This window comes from Squalius cephalus (assembly GCF_949319135.1).
Source record: "Squalius cephalus genome assembly, chromosome: 6".
NCBI classification, from domain to species: domain Eukaryota; kingdom Metazoa; phylum Chordata; class Actinopteri; order Cypriniformes; family Leuciscidae; genus Squalius; species Squalius cephalus.
In genome coordinates this window covers 8,228,591-8,247,425 of record NC_137127.1, presented here as the reverse complement: position 1 = coordinate 8,247,425, position 18,835 = coordinate 8,228,591, and the positions used below count along the sequence as shown (strand labels likewise).

The following is an 18,835-nucleotide window of genomic DNA, read 5'->3' as shown; positions in this document are numbered from 1 at the left end:
ATCTCAGGTTGAGATGCTCAACAGAAAGCTTGTCCTGGCGCTTTTTTGTTAGTGTATTATTCTACACGTGATATTTCCTTGTTTTGACAAACTGAGGAACAAGCTGAAATAATTCTCTGTGGTAATAGAGCTGAACAAATATCAATACATTCCTTTAATTCCTTTGAATTTGACTCGTTATTGAATTTCCTCTTACTGTACGTCAATTTTAATGAATAAAAAGGTGGACAAAGACTGTATGAATGAGCGAAACTACTTTACAGTTGTCCTGTCTAAAGAAGGTCCTTATAGTTCCTGTTGTGTTTCAAATTGAATTCTGTTTGTGCTCCAAATGAAAAAGCTGCTGCAGGTAATTAAAATAATTAAATCATCCTTTCTCTTGTTCCTCTCCAACTGGAGGTAATGAAATCTTAGTAGCTCTACGCTGGTATTCTGAATACAGGCTTCTCAGTGTGCACATAGGATTCCTTGAAATCAGATATCAACTTCACAGCAGATATGTGGCGTCCATTTGTCCCTTTTACCCCCTCGCCTCTGTTAGATGCTCTCGAGAGCATTACTCAGCCATGCTGATATCAGTCCATTCTCATTAGCCCATATTATCATGGTTTGAACACATTAGTGATCCCAGCTAACAGCCTTTCTATTGAATGCTGGGAGAAGTTAGGCTGCAGACTTGCATTCACATGGCGTACTGTATGTTTGCTTTGAGATTTACATGTATGACTTTTTTCCACCACTCTCACCATGTTGCAAATAACCGAACCGGTGGGTGTGCTTTTGTGAACGGCCGGCTGACCTTTAGCAATACTCTAGTTGTTGTCTGAGTTGTCATTTACCTGGCTCAAATAGTAAGCAAATCAGGGAATGATTCAGGCAAATGTTTTAGGCCTCCGTAAGAGGCTTGCATTGTTGTGTGTGGTTTTAAAAAGCAAATGCTTTTTTCTTTCCTGAAGAAATATTCAAAGGCCGACCAGTACAGTAGACAGTACCACTGTAACATATCAACAAAGAAAGCATATCAAATATAATACAATCATTTTAAAGGGACCGCTTACCCAACAAAAACATCAATTCTCTCATCATAATAAATGTTAACTGTCACTTTAATTAGTTTGCACTTAACAGAATTTTTGAAAATTGCCATCTTAGTCTCGAGTAATTCTTTTGAGAATTATTTCCTGGAAAAGGCATAATCAAGAGACGCAGGATATGTAAATCTTGACCATTCCCAAATGTCAGCTTTTCTGCATGAGATTCCTGTTTTGTTCCGTGTGAATAACACCATTGTTTTATCACAAGCATGGGACCAAAAGCAGTCACTCTTGCTTTTCATCTGAACCTTTGAAGCTGCAATCGGCATACAAGCGCCTCCAAACAGCCATGCAACTGTATTAGCTATGCTATGCATATTCATGTTCGTATAGAAGCACTTGAGCTCGTAACAAGAGCTCGCTCACAGTTTCTATTGGCTCTGGATGTGGATGTAGTAAGGAGCCTGTGTCTGGGGAGGAGAGGAAGGAAATGAGGCTATGCTGTGGCACTGGGGGAGGGAGATATTTTTGATAAGGGACTTTTATTCAACACTCTGGCTGATGTCATTGGGTCTGGGGATTTTTGGGACATTCAACACAACACACGACTCTGTGTTATATCACTAATGCTGCCAAAGCTGTTAAATCAATCGTCATTTTATCAGAGCACTTTTGTACGAGTGCTACAACGCCTCTGTAAGACTTGTGAAGTTTTTTCTGTAAATATGCACACTTTGCAAGATAATTGCATTTATTTTTATAGCTGCTGAGCTGAATTTTACTGTTTTGTTGGGAGCTTTGGATTGAATTGTTTGTGCTGTCAATCAAAGCTTGTGCGGTGATTAAGACCCGACTCTGCCTTAATGAATGCAAATTGGCACATCTGCTTCTGTGAGCTAGCTGGCCAGACTGTTCAATTAGCATGATTGATCAATTATCCTCCTCCTGCTGATGTGAGGATGGAAAGAGTGTGGCAGAAAGAAAGAAAAGCAACAGTGCGAGAAGTGAGAGATGGAGATGAACACTTCGGTCCAAATCCCTTAAGTCTGCCTATTAAAATATGGTCTTTAGATTTGATTAGTCTAAATTAATAGTGATGGAATGATTTAAGTCATGCTTACACTTTAAGCAACACAGATGTAAAATTGACTTTGACAAGACAAATTGAAATCATGGCATTTCTAGAGAAAACTAGTCTGTGATTTTATTTTTATGAACTGCCTTGATGTCCATTGATGTGTAATTTCATTACACTAAATTTGTCCATTTTATACAGTGAATCAGCCCCTTTGTCTAATTTTAGATAGAATTAGCAGCAATTCTGCCATTCAGAGGTTTGAGGTGGGCTAGGTTTTTGAAAAATGTGTCCAAGGCTGCATTCATCTAATCAAAAATACAGTAAAACCAGTGAAGTTGAGAAATATTGTCAACATTTAGCCTGCTCTAACGAGGAGAGGACTCAGTTGTCTCTCAGTATGTGTTGTTAATACCATGAAAATGACAAATTCATCCCTCTCTTAGCAGGCTTAGGTGGCAGTCTAATGGAAGTATTATTTATATGGCCCTGTTGATTAAGACTTAGCTGCTAAGCTCATTTTCCAAACATTAGCGGCAGCGTGTCTCAGAGGGGCCTGTCTGGGATGTTTCAGAGACAGATCAGGGCTGGAGTGCTGGTATCTTTAACGGTGACATATCCAGATAATAGAGCCCTGCTAACAGGCACCATATTCAGGCCTGAGTGTCCTTCCAATCACATTTGCCCTGCCTTACTAGTGGGGAAACCAGACTTAACAGAGCTCTTTCTGCTCTCTTGTTGTCCGGATGTTATTGTTTGATACTATTGGAAAGACGACTAAGGGACGAATACACATACTTTATCTCGTTTTGACCTAGTCCATGTTTTTAATTTGATTTGTCATTGTTTCAACAAGTAAATGAAGTCACTTTGAGAGTTCATGCAGCAATCTCCAGCTGAAAGCAGGGGCATCCGAGTCCTTCCTTGAGGTTTTGGCAGGCACTGCACTAAAGGATCACTCACTCGCACAATGACGCCACTCACCTCACGCTCTGGCGGGGCAGACGACCCCTACGGTTCTGGACTATTAACCTAGTCTGCAAGGATTAATCTAAAAAGGGCCAGGAGCTTAATTTGCGCTTGATATGCACAGACGACAACACGCAAGAAAAGATTGCATTTTAATTGGCTAGCGCTTAACTTAGTGGCTTGACTTTGGGCTGGCCAGGGGCCAGATTGACTGTGTGATCTGCTAAAGCCATGTTTGACATTTGAAAAGGCTGAAGGGGGATGCATGGTCAGTTACACTGCTCAGCTCATCCTGGGTGGCTCTTTAAACCACACACACAGTGTCCTCAGTTTTTCCGGAAATACATTGATCAATAATTGCATAATTTTTTTTTTTTTTTTATTGAACTTTTTTATAAGCAGCTCCATAGCATTTTATAAAAATAAAATAAAATATTACATTCTAAGGTCTTCCAAAAAACATTTTGTTTGACATGATCTTCTCATTCAGTGAAATTAAATTAGTACTTTTTTTAGTTAATCATTTTTGTTATATTCAATGTCCTTTTTTAGCAGCTGCCAGTTCTCGTCTGATTTTCACACTGTTTTGATAAACTACTTATTAAATCTAGTCTAATTTCCCTTATGATCTGTAATAGGGCTGCACGATTAACCTTTATCGCATCGATATTGAGGTTTTAACTCCCGCAATAACCTAACCTCAGGAGTCTGAGGTTTTTTCCCCCGCCTCTGACATTTGAGTGACAAACCTATTAGCCAATCAAAATGGTCGAATCTCGCGTTCCTGGCTTGCTGGCCAATTAGAAATGGCAATGGAAAGTTACAAGGTTGTATGCAGTGCACCGGCTTTCTGGCAGCAGCAAAGCAGCTAACACACAACCTGTACCTCGAAAAAGCTTGTAACTGCGCAGAAATGGCCGAAGGCACTTCTTCGGTGACGGGAGAGGAAGCGGGGGAGCACTTGTACTTCAGCTGTTTGGACTTATTTTGGATTCGCGAAGAACGACGTGGAGCAAAAGAGTGCTAAAATATGTCGACGTGCCGTGGCCAGATCCAGAAGAAACACATATGTGACCATTTTTTGAGAATGTGCGAGTAAAAATTTTATGTGGTCGCATTTGTGCGAGTGCATGGTCATGTAGCCTACTAAGTTAAATTCACGCATGAATTTTCTGCATTGAACTTGTTTTAGCGCCCGCCAAAGTGAATTTTTGTCCCGCCAAAGTCTTATTTGATCGGTGAGTAATGTAGATGAACTGCTGCGCTTGTGAGTGACAGGGCGCATGTTTAACTGAAAGAACGAGCAGAGAGAGAGAGAGAGAGCCGGTCGCGCGCGCGCGCATTCTCTCTCTCTTCGGAGCCAGGCGAAAATGTAAACAAGACTTCACCGTCTCCAAACTAAGCGCTGTCTTGCTCTCTCTCCCTCGCACATATTAATCAAAATAAATCGACACGGTGGTAAAAGGTCGGAAGACCAAAGTTTCATGTGGATCATTCGGAGATTTTTTTTTTTTTCCTGAATTATCGCTGGGTGTGAATTGTGCTAAATAAATTGAACTGAAAAGCGTTCCGGACATTTAACTGACAAAAAAAAAAAAAAAAAAACTCTTTAATTAAACGAAAAAAATATCCAGTGATGAAATGTTTTCTGTGTTGACAGAAATCTTAGATGTCCATGTCCTAACTGCTGGGATAATCACACAACGCGCATGACACGTCCAATTCGCGAACTAATGACTCCTTTGAACCGATTCATTTTAATGAATGGTTAAAACAACTGATCTTTCCAACAGTGAACTCAGGAGACGTCTGAATCGGTGTATAACTAATCAGTAACACTTTACAATAAGGTTATATTTATTACATAAATTACATAAAAAGTACAGTTTGCTTACTCAAGCTTTAAAATAAATAAAACCAAAAAAATCGAAAATCGCACCGCAATCGCAATATTTGTCAGAAAAACCGCAATTAGGTTTTTTCTCAAAATCGTGCAGCCCTAATCTGTAACATATCACTTCATTTCAGTGATCTCCGTTTCTCTCTATTCTCAATTCCCACTGCTCGCTCTTTAATGTCTCATCTACTGCCACTCTCTTCCTTTCCTTCCTTCTTTTTTATATTTTTACATTTTTCTGTTATGCCGCTTACTCTCACATCGAGCAGTCTTCATATTAAAGTGCTTATTAAGTCAAACGAAAATGTCAGCTGTATTGACATAAAGAAAAGGTGTCTTCTTTAGGATATTCTGATATATGTGCAGTATTTCTCCAATATGATTCTTAATAATGAGAACATTATAATTGTTGCGTAGACTAAGGAGAAATTATTTTATTAGTTTGCCTTTTGTTTGATTTTCTCATCATTTTCATATAGCAGCTCTATAGCATGATGCCATCACCACCAAACTTCGCTGATGGTATTTTTTGAGGTGTGAACGTACAGCACACATATCATTGTGAATTTTGGTGAATATGCTCTATCTTGGTCTCATCTGACCACAGAATATTTGCCCTCATTGCAACTGGGTCACTTTTTTTTTTTGTGCAAATTATAGTTGTGCTTTCACACATTCTCAGTTGTATGCTGTAGATCCTTCAGAATGATCCTTGGCATGTTCATGCAGAGATTTAGGGAGTGTTTTCTAGGTTGTGGATGATTTGATGTACTTTTAACTTGCTGATAATTGAATAGTCCTTCCATACTCTTTAGTAATTATTTTCCATATCCTTTAGACTTGCAACCTGAATAATTAATCTTTAACTCTTTCACCACCAGCGGTTTTAAAAAAAGTTGCTTTTTAATCATTTTCACAAAACTTTTATGGCCCCCAGAATATGTAGTTGTATGAATATCTGAACATGCAAAATATCAAAGGAAAGAACAGAGCCTCTTTTTTAGAGATGGTCCTCACTGCAGAACACAAAATCCAGGGGGACGAGTTGGATCCAGATCCAACTCCTCCCACCTTACATATACCTAAACCTACCCATCTCCACCCCCTGATCCCTAAACCCACCCCTAAACCTACCAATCTCCACCCCTTAGATCTGGATCCAACTCCGCCCCCTGGATCTCATGTACTGCAGTGAGGTGCTACTGCTTTTTTAAGCTTCATGCATTTTTTTTTTTTTTGCATTCTTTATCAACATTTGAATGTGTGTTTCAAAGTTTCAAAAATGATTTTATTGATTCATAGGTAGACACAATTGTTATGTCATATAGATTTACATTAGAAAATGATCCACTATTTATGAGTCACATGGAGGTACGTTTTAGGGTTGTTAGATATTTTTTTGTAACTGTTTCAAAACGACACAAGTCTGTTTGTGACAAGAAATGCCTTCTGCATTCGACCTTGTACATGAAGATTTTATAAGGAACGTTTGACCTCATCTTAAAGAGGCGGTTTACCTAATAAATAGTTCAAGTAGAATTGTTTTCTTATCACTAGGGTAAATCAATGACCAAACTGTGGCAACAGTTCTCCTCCACCAATGCTTCCTTAAATAACGTGTTTTGTCAATCTGCGGACTAAAAACAAACACTCCTCTTCTCTGAGTCAGTGTAGTTCTGGTAGTTTCTGAAGGAAAGTGTTGTCATTTCTGCTAATTATAATAAGAGGAGTCATACCAGAATGTTAAAATGTACATTTAGGACCAGAATAAAGATAATATTACAGACAAGATCTTAAATATATCAGTTGTTTCACCCAGAAAGCACTGAAATGACTCACAGAATAAATTGATAATATTGCAGTGGTCTCCTGCCTCTCAGATTTTTTCTTATATAAATTTTAATATGCTTAGATTCTCCAAGATAGCAACGTCTGCAATCAGAATTTAGTTATTTCAGTGTGAACTCAAATATGTCTGAACAAATTCTTCTAAGACCACATAATCTTAGCTAATCTATCCACATCCATTTTATATCTCTACACTCCTACTATATGTCACATAGTATTGTGTTTGTTTCTGGGGTTTTTTATTTCTCAAAGATTTTTAAGAGAAACATCTGAGAAGGTGATACTTAACTGAAACATAACTGAGAATTCCATTATAATTCTAAAAGAGACACTTCTGAGCAAAAAAAAAAAAAAAAATCCTTTTGGATGCTATTGAATGGGAGTGTGAGATATTTGAAAGTTTGAATTTAACCAGAGGATTTTAACATTTTGTTAAAGGATTGTGTCATACAAAGAGTAATTTGTTCCTAGTGTAAGGCTGGAAAAGCTGGAAGAACTGGAAGAGAGGGCTACTCTCAAAGGAACAAAAAACAACAACAAAGGAAATTAACATTTGAACTCTCTTGCTATATTACCATCCCCATTCGAGACACGATCACACTTGAGTTGATCACCTCCCAATTTACACATCTTTTTCTTCACCCATCCCTACCTGAATTCACCCAAAAATCTATATGGTTTAATATGAACAATTATCAAACAGTATTATACATGTTTGGTATCATTTGAAATATCTCAGTGCGACTGGTACAAAGGTCTCATTCCCATAGAAGTAAACCAAAAAGGTAATAAGGTGTGTAGAGTTTAGAGATATCTTGTTAACTGCTGTGGGTGTACCCCCCCCTCCCCCCCTATGTAAATCAACCTCTTTCCCCAGTAGGTCTGGGACGGTGATTAATGCAAATTCCCAATGTGAACTCATGTTTACATTTGAAAAGAGGTTTCTGCCTTGGTCTGAGTATTTAGGGAGATGCTGAAGAAGGCTCGTGGCGATTTGTAACTCAAATTCATAACTGATTTTGAAATTGGCATGATACATTTACCTGACATAATAAATTGTTACATTTGATTTTATTCAGACTGACTCTGAAATTGTTTTCCCAAGTAGATTAAACGGATTCATATGTAACCGCAAGTTTTGCGTCAGATTAGTGATGACTAATATTTGGCACTAATTCAAGTGTACGTGGTTGCAAAGACAAGAAGTGAATTTCCGTTTAGGGTAGCAAAAGTGCTGCTTGACCAACCTAAATCTGGGTGTGTCTTACCTTTTAATTTAGTGTTACTTTAGATAAGTGTACATGGGAAACCATGGCATGGCCAATCCAAAGCTATTATAAGAGAAGTTGGTTGACTTGTATCTGTAGTAGTGGCCATACCTCTACTGGAGTAAACGTTACGTTAAATTCAAGTGTATGCAATTCCATGGGGGCTATACCAAAGTATCTTTGATTGTATAAGTGTGAATGCGACCAATCTCAGGTATATAGAAATTACCTCTGTTTGGTGACCGAAGCTGGCTAGCTTGTGATTGTGAGACCCACGTTAAACAAGGCGTGAGGACCCTCTAAGCAACATAGCTTCCAAATATGAATGGCTAAAATATAAGTAAAGAGTTAAATAGAACAATCAAATGTACTGCTAAACTATTATATAATTGACCAATCTAACCTAAATTCGAGGTCGATATAAAATGGAGTCAGATAAAAGCTTAAATGGAATTAAATACTTTGCCACGCGGAAAGACAGTAACACGCAGAGACCTTCACCCGTTCTATCGGATGCCGCCTTTGGACCGATCCAGACGGTCTTACAAAGCAAACAAATTTTATTTTTAATAACCTTATTATTTATGCATAGTTTTCTACAGTTTGTGCAGCTAACAGTTCTCCGGTTGAAAGATAAACATTTGAAATATTATGCATGGAAATAAACCACACTGATGGCCTCATGAAAAAAGTCACATTTTGTAAATGAATGGCCTATTCTTACTGGAGAGAAGTGCACATGTCAGGTTAAAAAAACACTGTCTTTATATACCACACTAAGAGCTGCAACAATAATGGTGTTGAATCAAGCCTCCTGCAGCTTTTCAAAGTGCCCTTTTTTATAGGACAAGGACTCCCTTTCCTCTGGGCTTTCAGTCTACTCTAGAACAAGAGCACAGCCCCTCTTTGGAACATGCCATTTTCTCTCTCTTCTGAAACAAAGAGCTACATGTGGTTTATTCTTCTGATAGCCACTCTATAAGACCCTGTCTCTCTGACAGCTCTCTAGATTCAAGGTCTGAATTCGTGGTAATTGTTGTTCTTTTCCCTCTGTCTCCCATGTAAAGTGTGACCAGGTTGCTGTGGAAACACAGTTTGGTGTTTACCTCACAACAGAGACCAGCAAGAATCAGTGGCAGCAGAATATTCCTCTTTCACTTAAAGTATCTCTCCCGGAAGCGAATATAAAGGACATACAACGTTAAAGGATTTAAGACTGCGCGCCACATCAAGCCAAACATTATGCTTACAAGCAACCACATAAGTGGAAAATGGACTGTACACGGCCATATTATCTATGATGCATCAGTTAGGAGAGCACATTTTAGAAGACTAGGGTTCATGTGTGAACTGTACGTATTGATGAACTCGAAACACTGAAGCGAATGTCTTGTTCCCTCTCGCTGTGCTCTTTGAGAACGTCCCTTCTTCCTTTGAGCATGATGCTTGTTACCTGGTTACTGCCAAGAGATTCTTGTTTTTAGCACGTGTCGTGCCTCATTGACGTCAGAAGAACTTTTTTTAACCCCCACCCCTTCTTTTTCTCTCTCTCTCTCTCTCTCTCTCTCTCTCTCTCTCTCTCATTTTCTCATTTTCTAGCAAAACTGATATTTTTCATTTAAAAACCAGGCCTTCTTCAAGAGGCTGAATTAAAAAAAAAAAGACAAAGCAACAAAAGGCCCAGAGCGAGGTGGGTCTTTGGTAAACATTAGTCTCCAATGAGACTAATGAGGCAGGCTCTAATCTCAAGTGCTTGAACGTAGATGCGCTGACTCTGAGCAAATAACCCTGGTGCTTATTCACAGAGGAAACAAGAGGGGGATGAAGCACGCTGCAAATGAATGACTAATTCTGAACTATCATTTTCACTCTCAGCTCACTGGATAAATACGCTGTTTCTCGTCTACTCGATACTGTTCAGTAAAAACTGTACTTCATGTTTGATAAATGTTTATAAACTGGTATATTTTCTATTCTATTCTTTTCTATTCTTTTTTTATTTACTGAAACTGATATTTATCTGCAGTTGTCCCCCTCACTGAAGTCATTTGTTACAATCTAGTAGTTCCTACAAAACACATAGCTGAAACTGTTGTTTAGGCTTTCCAAGGAACATTAGGCAAATTGGTACCCACAATATTTTCCTTGTACTGGCCTACAACCAGTTGCCTACATATAGTGACTATTGAACTGACTGAAAAGTGTTAACTATTGTTGAGACCAATGATACATTTGGCCATTTTGAGATTATTGACTTTGAAAAACTCATATTGATTTGGAAACATTATGGAAATAGTTACATAGAAACTCAGCCTGGTTCTAGGATCGCAATGATTTCAACCTTGAATCAGAGCTCCTACCATTTCTTAAAGGCCAGTTTATCAACTGAACTAATTATTGAGTTTAATCTGCTAATAGCTCAGTGTAATGAACAGAAATCAATAAAGCCATCCTTCCAGTCAAGCGAAATTAACTTACAACAAAACTTTAAAAAATTTGGATAGTTAATCCTGCGTAAACTGTTGGATTCTTTCTTGCCATGAATGTATTTAGTTATGAATATTTATTTAATTATTAGTTCTTCTTACCATCAATGAGATTATATATACATATAAAGAAAAATATAAATGATTCTCATATTTTTATTGGTTGTTATTTCGATAGATCTATATATTATTTGGCCATGCCTTGCCAATAGATATATTTTTTTAGTTTTGAGTAAATTTAGTTTAAAATGTTTTTGTTTTTCTTTATAACTGGGTATTTTTGAGGTGTCCATTGACTGCTTTTGCTTGTTTTGTTTAACTTCACATGTCAGATGGCTGAATGAAAAAGAGTACAAGAGCAGCCACATCTGGCAGCTGTCTTCACCCTTGTGCTCTCTGTCCTGTTTAAGTCCTGATAGGTGTGTCTATGACAGATCCGTGCCTGCCCTCTCCTCTATAGGTTCTCTAGGTCCTCTAGGAAACAAATCATATTGACAGACAAACAGAAAATATTTCTGAGTGATACATCCCTGTGTTCTCATAATATTTCTGAGACTTTACAAACTTACTGTATGTTTTGAGAGAAATGGACATGACGACAATTTTTTCGGGGCCGGTATTGGAATCAATAGAACTTTGCTTTTCATGGTATTGGTGCTAGAATATCTCAATGGTCTCAATTAAGAGGCTTTCATTCATTTTCAATGCTTAGATGCAGAACATAGCAGTGTAATGGAAGCAAAAATGGAAACAATGAAGTGCCCAGTCTACTTGAACTTAACAAACCTCTCTCCTCCCTCCCTTCTTTTTCCTGGTTACCATCAGAACCATTCCCTAGATAGCAGGCGCAAAAGCTAATGGAAGTGTCCTCTTTGACTATTGATTACTCTCCAGTGGGAGGGGGAAAAGCATCTCTGACACGGGCAAACATGATTGAATGTAATTCAATAAGAGCAAAAATGGGGCCTTCTCTCTCTCTTTCTCTCTCTACCTCAGATACTGTTCCATGGTTTCCAGCTCAGCGATCTGGCACGTGTTTGCCAATTTCAGCCATGAATTATTCTCAGATGACGTAAGACCAAATAGCCTCTGTAATGATTTCAACACTGTTGAATGTGAAAGATCATGTTTACTTACTCCAGCATGATTTCTAATGTAGAGGAAGCAGGCAGTCCGGCAGTTTGGTGAAATTATTATTCGGCATTCAAGAACTGGCACATGCAGCGATTGTTATGCTTTCAATTAAAATTCTTTCAGCGATGTATTGTTTGTTCTTTGCAGGAGTGGGTTGAATTGATCTTAGTGGTGATGTGGACCGCCTGAGGAAGGATTTTAAATCAGTTGACACTGCTTATGGTTTGGTTTTTGCATATGCTTTGATTCATTGTAAAAACTTGGCGGCTCACCACGGATATGACTTCAAAGAAAGTTTGCTGTATAACACATTCCCAAATGTCTCAAAGGTGTTAAGGTTTCGTGTTCCTAATTTTACAAAGCTAATTTGTAATTGCTAAACAAGAAATGATTTGGGATGCAAGGAAAATGAAGAAATACACACCTACTCTGTTTCTTCCTTTCCACTTGAATTAGTGTAAGGACAGCAACACAGCACAGAACACCCGATTTACTGAAGAGTAAAGTGATAACCTCTCCCATAATGCCCTCCCTTTTCATGGAAATTTTTTTTCTCTATCTGAGTCATGTGTAGGAGGCTTGTCTTCTTCTTTCCACGAAAGACAAATGTGTACTCAAAGTAAAGTTTCATTGCAGTACTGCAGATCAGCCCAAACAATCATTATAAGTATGTGCGCTTCACTTAAAGGCTTATCGAGATTACAGGCACTTGTAGGTGTATTTACAGCATCTGTATCCAGTGTCTTTTTAATCAAACAAAGCGTACTTAGTGTTTTCACGTGTGACTTGTCAACCTGAAACCACCGTGTTTTGTGAGTCCAGGCAATTATTTTGTTAACAGTTGATGACCTGAAAAATGGCAAAACCACCGACCACCTTATATATAAATGCCTGTGTGAAACAGTCCACCACAAGCCCATAGGGCTGTTTGTTAAATATGTTTGCCAGCCCATTCGTCACCTCTGTGCCCCATCTTTTGACCTAACATACCACACAATGTGAGTATCAAGGCCGCGGTCAAGGCCGGTGGTTTTCAGGAGGCGAGGTACGTGAGGAGAGGTACGCTCTCACAGATTGATGAGGCCTGCTCGGTGGCAGGGGTATAGAGTGTTACAGAACAGACGTCCTGCTGGCACGACCTACCCTCTCTGCTTTCTCCTCTCTGCCTTATCGGAACTCCTAATTGTCCTTATGAATATTTTAGAGGAGAGCAGGGACGGAGGGGTTCGGGGGGGGGCTATTGTTTCAAGGGCTCTGATGGCTAATGATCCAGTCTGTGGGTCAAGACGGGTGGGAATGAAAGACAGGTAGTGAGAAAGACTATCGGGCTCGGGAGGAAATGGGTATTGGGGAAGGATGAGGAAAACGATTAATTTGTCTCATCGAAATCTCTCAACTCTTTCCTCCCTTTGTTCGTCATTAACTGTAATAGTTTTACTGTAGATGTGACTGTTAAATAGATGAGATCATTTATTTAGGCCAGTGGGATTGGAGAGCAACATCGTTGCAAGGAAACTTGAGCGATGACTTTGATATGCCTTCACCTCAATTTTGGTTTCAATTCCCAATCTGCTCTCACGTCTCAAAATACCCTTGATTGTGAAAGCGTTCCTTCCCTCACTGTGGCTGCTAATAGCTTGATCAAACCCGCCAGCCTACAGTCTACGAACATCTGCTTGTCTTTGTGGGAAACTATTGCTCCTGGAAGTGTAACACACTCTTACTAGCTAATATTAAATGGCGTATTCACATAAAAACAGCAATCTCAGCGGTCAACCAGCAGTATTTAACTATGGTACGTGGCGAAAAAGATGCACCCTACGTGAAAACGACTGTAGATTTTGTCGGGTGGGGAGGCGCATTTCACAGTATGTTGTTTTTTTCCAAACAGCTGCGCAGAAATCATAATTACCGCTTACTGAAAACGAGCCCCCGCTGTCCAGCTTCCTCTGAGAGGAGCGCTCAGACAATAGCACAGAGGCAGGAAGGACACGCATGAGGTCACATCCTGGTTTTTGACTCGATAGCCCATAGAATGAGATCTGAAGTGCAGCACACTGAGACATTTCTTAGTATAGCTATTTTCTTAACCATATGCATTATTATAAGGGCCGGTTTTTTCCATTATTAGTTTATGTCATGTTGTTCTGATTAAATAGGCATCAGTGAGCATGTGAGGGACAAAGAAAGTGGAAGTGCAAGTTCCTTGTAATGATAGCTGACTATATTGAAAAATGGTGTAGGATTTACTTTGAAACAATTTTTACTCAGGAATTGCTAGTGTATTACACACATGAATTTAGTATGAAATTTTGAAGTAGAAAAGACTGAAATAGTATTTTCTTGTAAAACATACTCCAGTAATCTTTGTTTTATTTGCAACTTAAAAAAAAATGTTGTACAGTATTCCTCAACAGATAACATATTTTCCTATTGACTTCCTCTCTGCTCAAAGTTTTAAGGGTAGTGCTCACTCTCTACTTGGATAATCATGCTAAACAAAATGCACTGGACACAGTGGTGATGTCATAAGGATTAGCATGCTGCTCAGTGTTGCTACAGGGACGACTCTGTAGGGCCAAAGATATGGAGATGCCTGCTAGAAATGAGGTTAGGACAGATTACAGTACACCAGTCACCCAGAGAGAAACCATGCCTCCATTTTGAATGCAACAATATATGATTGAGCATGCAAACATTACAGCAGATATGCTTTATCTAAGCTAAGATTATACAAAATACTTTCCACATCTTTCTTTTATTCACTCTACTGCAGAGGTCGTGTTAAACCGAATATTTTCCTCCATTGACTGAATTTTTTTAGCAGTGACAGAATAATCTGACGGCTGCCCGTCATTTTGACAGTTTACACTGAGGGTGATGTATGTTGGAACTTGTAACTGTAATTCCCACCCCTGTCCAGTTGGTGGTGAATGCGCACCAGTGTGGCAGCAGAGCGTGGGTTCAGCCTCCAAAACAAAATTAAAATTGCCACGAGAAGTCGTCTCAAAGACGCAAACCGAATTTTATTTGGTAATATATTGGGCTGTTCATGTTTGCCTGTTCAGGCACAAAAATTTGTGTAATGGCCTCCGCTGTCACTGCTGGAGGAAAAAAACAACTAACATTCATCTGATTTGTGTGGTGTTGAACATGAAAAATCACGTGTTCATCCGTTCTCTTCGTAAATAAACAAACACCTAATGAAGCCTATATGCTCGTGCTGTAAGTTCAAAATGAAAATGTGTATGAAAACAAAAGCTATTAAAAGTTTATTATTATGAAAAATGAAACGATGGGTGATAATGACGGTATTTTTATGACCCTGTCCGTCAAAATGACGGACAATGAGAAAGTCTAACGTGACCTCTGTTCCAGTCTCTTCTCCACACACACACACACACACAGCTGCGTCACCGTACTGTATGATTTAATCAGAAATGGAGGATAAGCTCTCCACCCTCACTCCACCCATTACACAGCTCGCACTCTATCATCATCCTCCATTCTTTCTTCAGTTTTTCTTGCGGTTCTGCTTTATTTTGAATGCCAGGCCTACAATTTTCGTCTATATTTTAATCTTCCTTTTATCCATTTGCAGCACGTAAGTCAAATACAAAAGACATTTGACAGAACGGGGGTATGAGTGAAATGTTTTTTTCGAGGTATACTTTAAAATTCTTTGTGATTTTAGACAATATATTTAAACTTCAAAATAAATTGATTTGCAATAAATACATTAAAATGTATTAAAATGTATTATTGCTGTAAGAAAGTGTTCTTTGAGGTTGTGTTTAGGGGTAGGGTTACAGGATAGAATATATAGTTTGTAGAGTATAAAAAGCATTATGTGTGTGTGTGTGTTGATTATCAACTAAAATTAGTTTTTTCCGTATTTAGCTTTTTTTTCTCGATATATCGGATATTTTCTTGTTAGAAGTGTAGCTTCCTCTTATTTTAGATTCAGATTACTTTGCAATCATCTCATGCTAACTTGTATGCTTCGGTATATAACCCTTCAAGAGCACTATCTCTTGAAGAGTGCATGTGCTTTAAAGAGTAAAAATTTGTTGACATAACCTTTATGGCTTTATGAATTTTAATATTGGAGCATCCCTAGCGGTACACGCCTTCTCCTGTTTGACATTTCTTGCAAATCATGTCTTTTTTTGTTAAACTTGATTCTAATTCTGCTTTCTTATTCAAGATGTTGTAAGTGTTTCACAGCATTTCTCTTTCCAGTAATCTTTCCAGTGGCTCATCAAGAGAGTGTCTGAGAGAGGGAAGTTGTGTGTTACAGAAGACGGCTTTTTAAACTGTTTGGTTTCTAAGTATGTCTATCTATCCCTCTCTTTCGTTATTCAGTTCTCCTTTTATCTCAAACACATACACACAAACACTGAAATCCCTCACTACATAGTTATGCCGTACTGGCTTTATGCCAGTCTCTCATTTTTTTTGTGCTGATTGCCAAAGTTTATCAATACAGGTCTAGCTAGCGTTCTATTAAAAAATAATAATAATGGTACTAATATTGGCAGCTGTCCCACTGACTCAGAGCCATGCGGGACATGTTGAACAGATTACACAATATAAGTTTTCAGCTCCCTCTCCAGAACTGCTTACGCCAGCACTGCCCACTCTCCCTCTTTCACACACTCACAATCCAGTCTCACACACACGTACACCGAATAAGCCAGCCATCTCTAAACTCTAATAACAATATGAGTCCTTTCCCCCTGGCAAAATTTACTGTATTAGACAATATTATAACATTAAATTTAGCAAATGTTTGTTCAGATGCTCAAAGCGCATCTTTAATACCCAGAAAAATGCTGTCTAGAGGCATCTCACTAGATTTTCAAACACAGCCATCATCTCATCTGATGCTGTCTTTACAAAGAATTTTTTTGCGAAGGTTGGAAGGATGCTGCATGCAGTCGTCACTTTGGCCTGTTGATGAGAGATCATGTCAGCCATACACTTAAAGGTGTAATCAAGAATGCAAATTAGCCATCGTGATCAACCTCATGCCCCCATCTGTGCTTGTATTTAATGGATTCACGTGTATCGCTCATTGGCAGCATCTTTTATCTGCTGTAATGCAGCACTGACATGATGTGCCCTTCTATGGCCATGCTGACGTGCAGAGGCTGCTGATTGGCTGGATCGTAAGGTGAAGGGTCTGACAGGTGTTGGGGGAGAGGGACACCTGTTTGGACATCTGCTGATTTAGTGATCCATTTACTAGAGCTGCGGGCAGTGTCTGTGGGACACCCAAAACATGCCAAGCAATTTAAGAAGGACTTACCAGCGTGCCATCCCGGTCCTTCAGACTTTAAAGCACGGCATGGTGCATGGTGCAAATGTTAGCTCTTTTGCAAGACAAAGGGCATATTAGTGCGATTAAGTTGCTTCCTTTTGTCAAACTGTTCATGATTGTGACTCAAGTACACACTGCAGCGAAATAGGTTGTCAGTTCACCTTTTACTGCTTAATCGTATTCTGTACACAGAGTTCAGTTCATGGGAGTGACAGCTGCATTCTACAACTGAATTAACTCCCGAAAAATTAATGTAGTGACAACTACGTTTAATGATATGCAGTGTTTATGGAACAACTAGTTGTTAATAACGTGTTTAAACACACATCAGAGGTGCTTTCATCCATGTACAATTTAATATGGCATCTACTCTGATTAAGGTCTACTCTATAATGTAGTTCCATCACATTCCTTTGTTTGGAAATGTTGTTTTGCTCATCAGCATTGTGTGCCCATGAGGAGGCTGGCCTGGCGGCCAAGATTTCCACAGGGGCCCCTCCCTGCAGACTCAGGCCCCAGCGGACGGGTGTGTCCCTAGGGTTACTGTGGAAGTCAGCGGCCCTGCCCTGCTCACACAGACCTCGCTGCCCAGCTCCAGCCACAGCGCTTGCCACATAATGAGCAGGTTGGGACAATAATTTGCAGGTCCTGATGGAATCTGTGGCACTCTGGGGGAGAAAGTGCATAGTTTCACTGGTAAACACAGTGTTTCAGAGATCCACATAGGGCCCTGTAAACAGGAAATGACCCGGGAAGAGAGAGCGAGAGCCACCTTCGGCACCACACTAACAGGCTTTATGGTTACAGATGGTCCCAGTAAAGCCATATATCTGTAGCTGTAAGTTGTATACCACTTGCATTTTTTTTTTTTGCTTAGACATTGCAGAGCAGTGCGCATTGTGCACATGTATAGATTGTTCCTGTGCATCTGTACGAATGCGTTGTGGTGTTTGACTTCACAGTGCTGAGCTCGGTTGCACATGTTGTTAGATAAAGTAGATAAGGATCAACAAAGATCTCACTCTACAGTCACAGAAATACCAGAGGACAGCAGCTGCACTCTAAAGGCACTCTCACACACACCCACACACGTACCTACACTCTCACACACATCGTGATGGAGACAACGACTAAGGGGCTTGTTAGTGTAGGGGCTTCACTTCCTTCAAAACACGACTTTTTCATCTGAAAGAACATGTGACCTCTGCTGCCAAACCACCCAGAGGTAGTCTTATTACAGGAGATCTATCTAGTAAGAAACACATCAGGGCATAAAATGAAGATTTCCCTTTTTGGCAACCTTCGCTGTCATCTTGTTGATGCAACCGGTCTGATTGGTAATGGAGAGTTTGAAAAATAAAAGGTTAACAGTTTACTTAAACACAATATTCAGTGTATTTTGCTTTATGAAGGTATTCGTAATGCCATATACTGTAATTGCAAATGCATTATCTTCTCTTTGCATAAATTGTTTCATAAAATTATGAATCTACATTTAATTATATATGTTTTATTTACACCGATAAGTTATGTAATATTAAATGAATATTTTCCAAATCAATTATAATTCAGAATGGTGCATGAAATTGTGTGATGTATTTTATAAATGATCATTATCATTATTTTTTTGTACATACTTATAACAGGCTACAATACAATAAAATTTTTACCTTTGAACACTTTTTCCTTTAAAGGCAATAATGCATGATGGTATGTTAAATTATGTATTATGATGAGGCATTTTAATGCATTACACTATTTTAAGGACCAGCTATAAATAGATAATAAAATTCTTTATACT

The 18,835-nt window shown here is 38.9% G+C and overlaps 1 protein-coding gene across 31 annotated transcripts in view; it reads left to right on the top strand.

Moving 5' to 3' along the window:
• mef2aa (myocyte enhancer factor 2aa) overlaps window positions 1-18,835 on the top strand; it is an 87,551-nt gene that overhangs the window by 43,378 nt on the left and 25,338 nt on the right. The window lies entirely within an intron of this gene.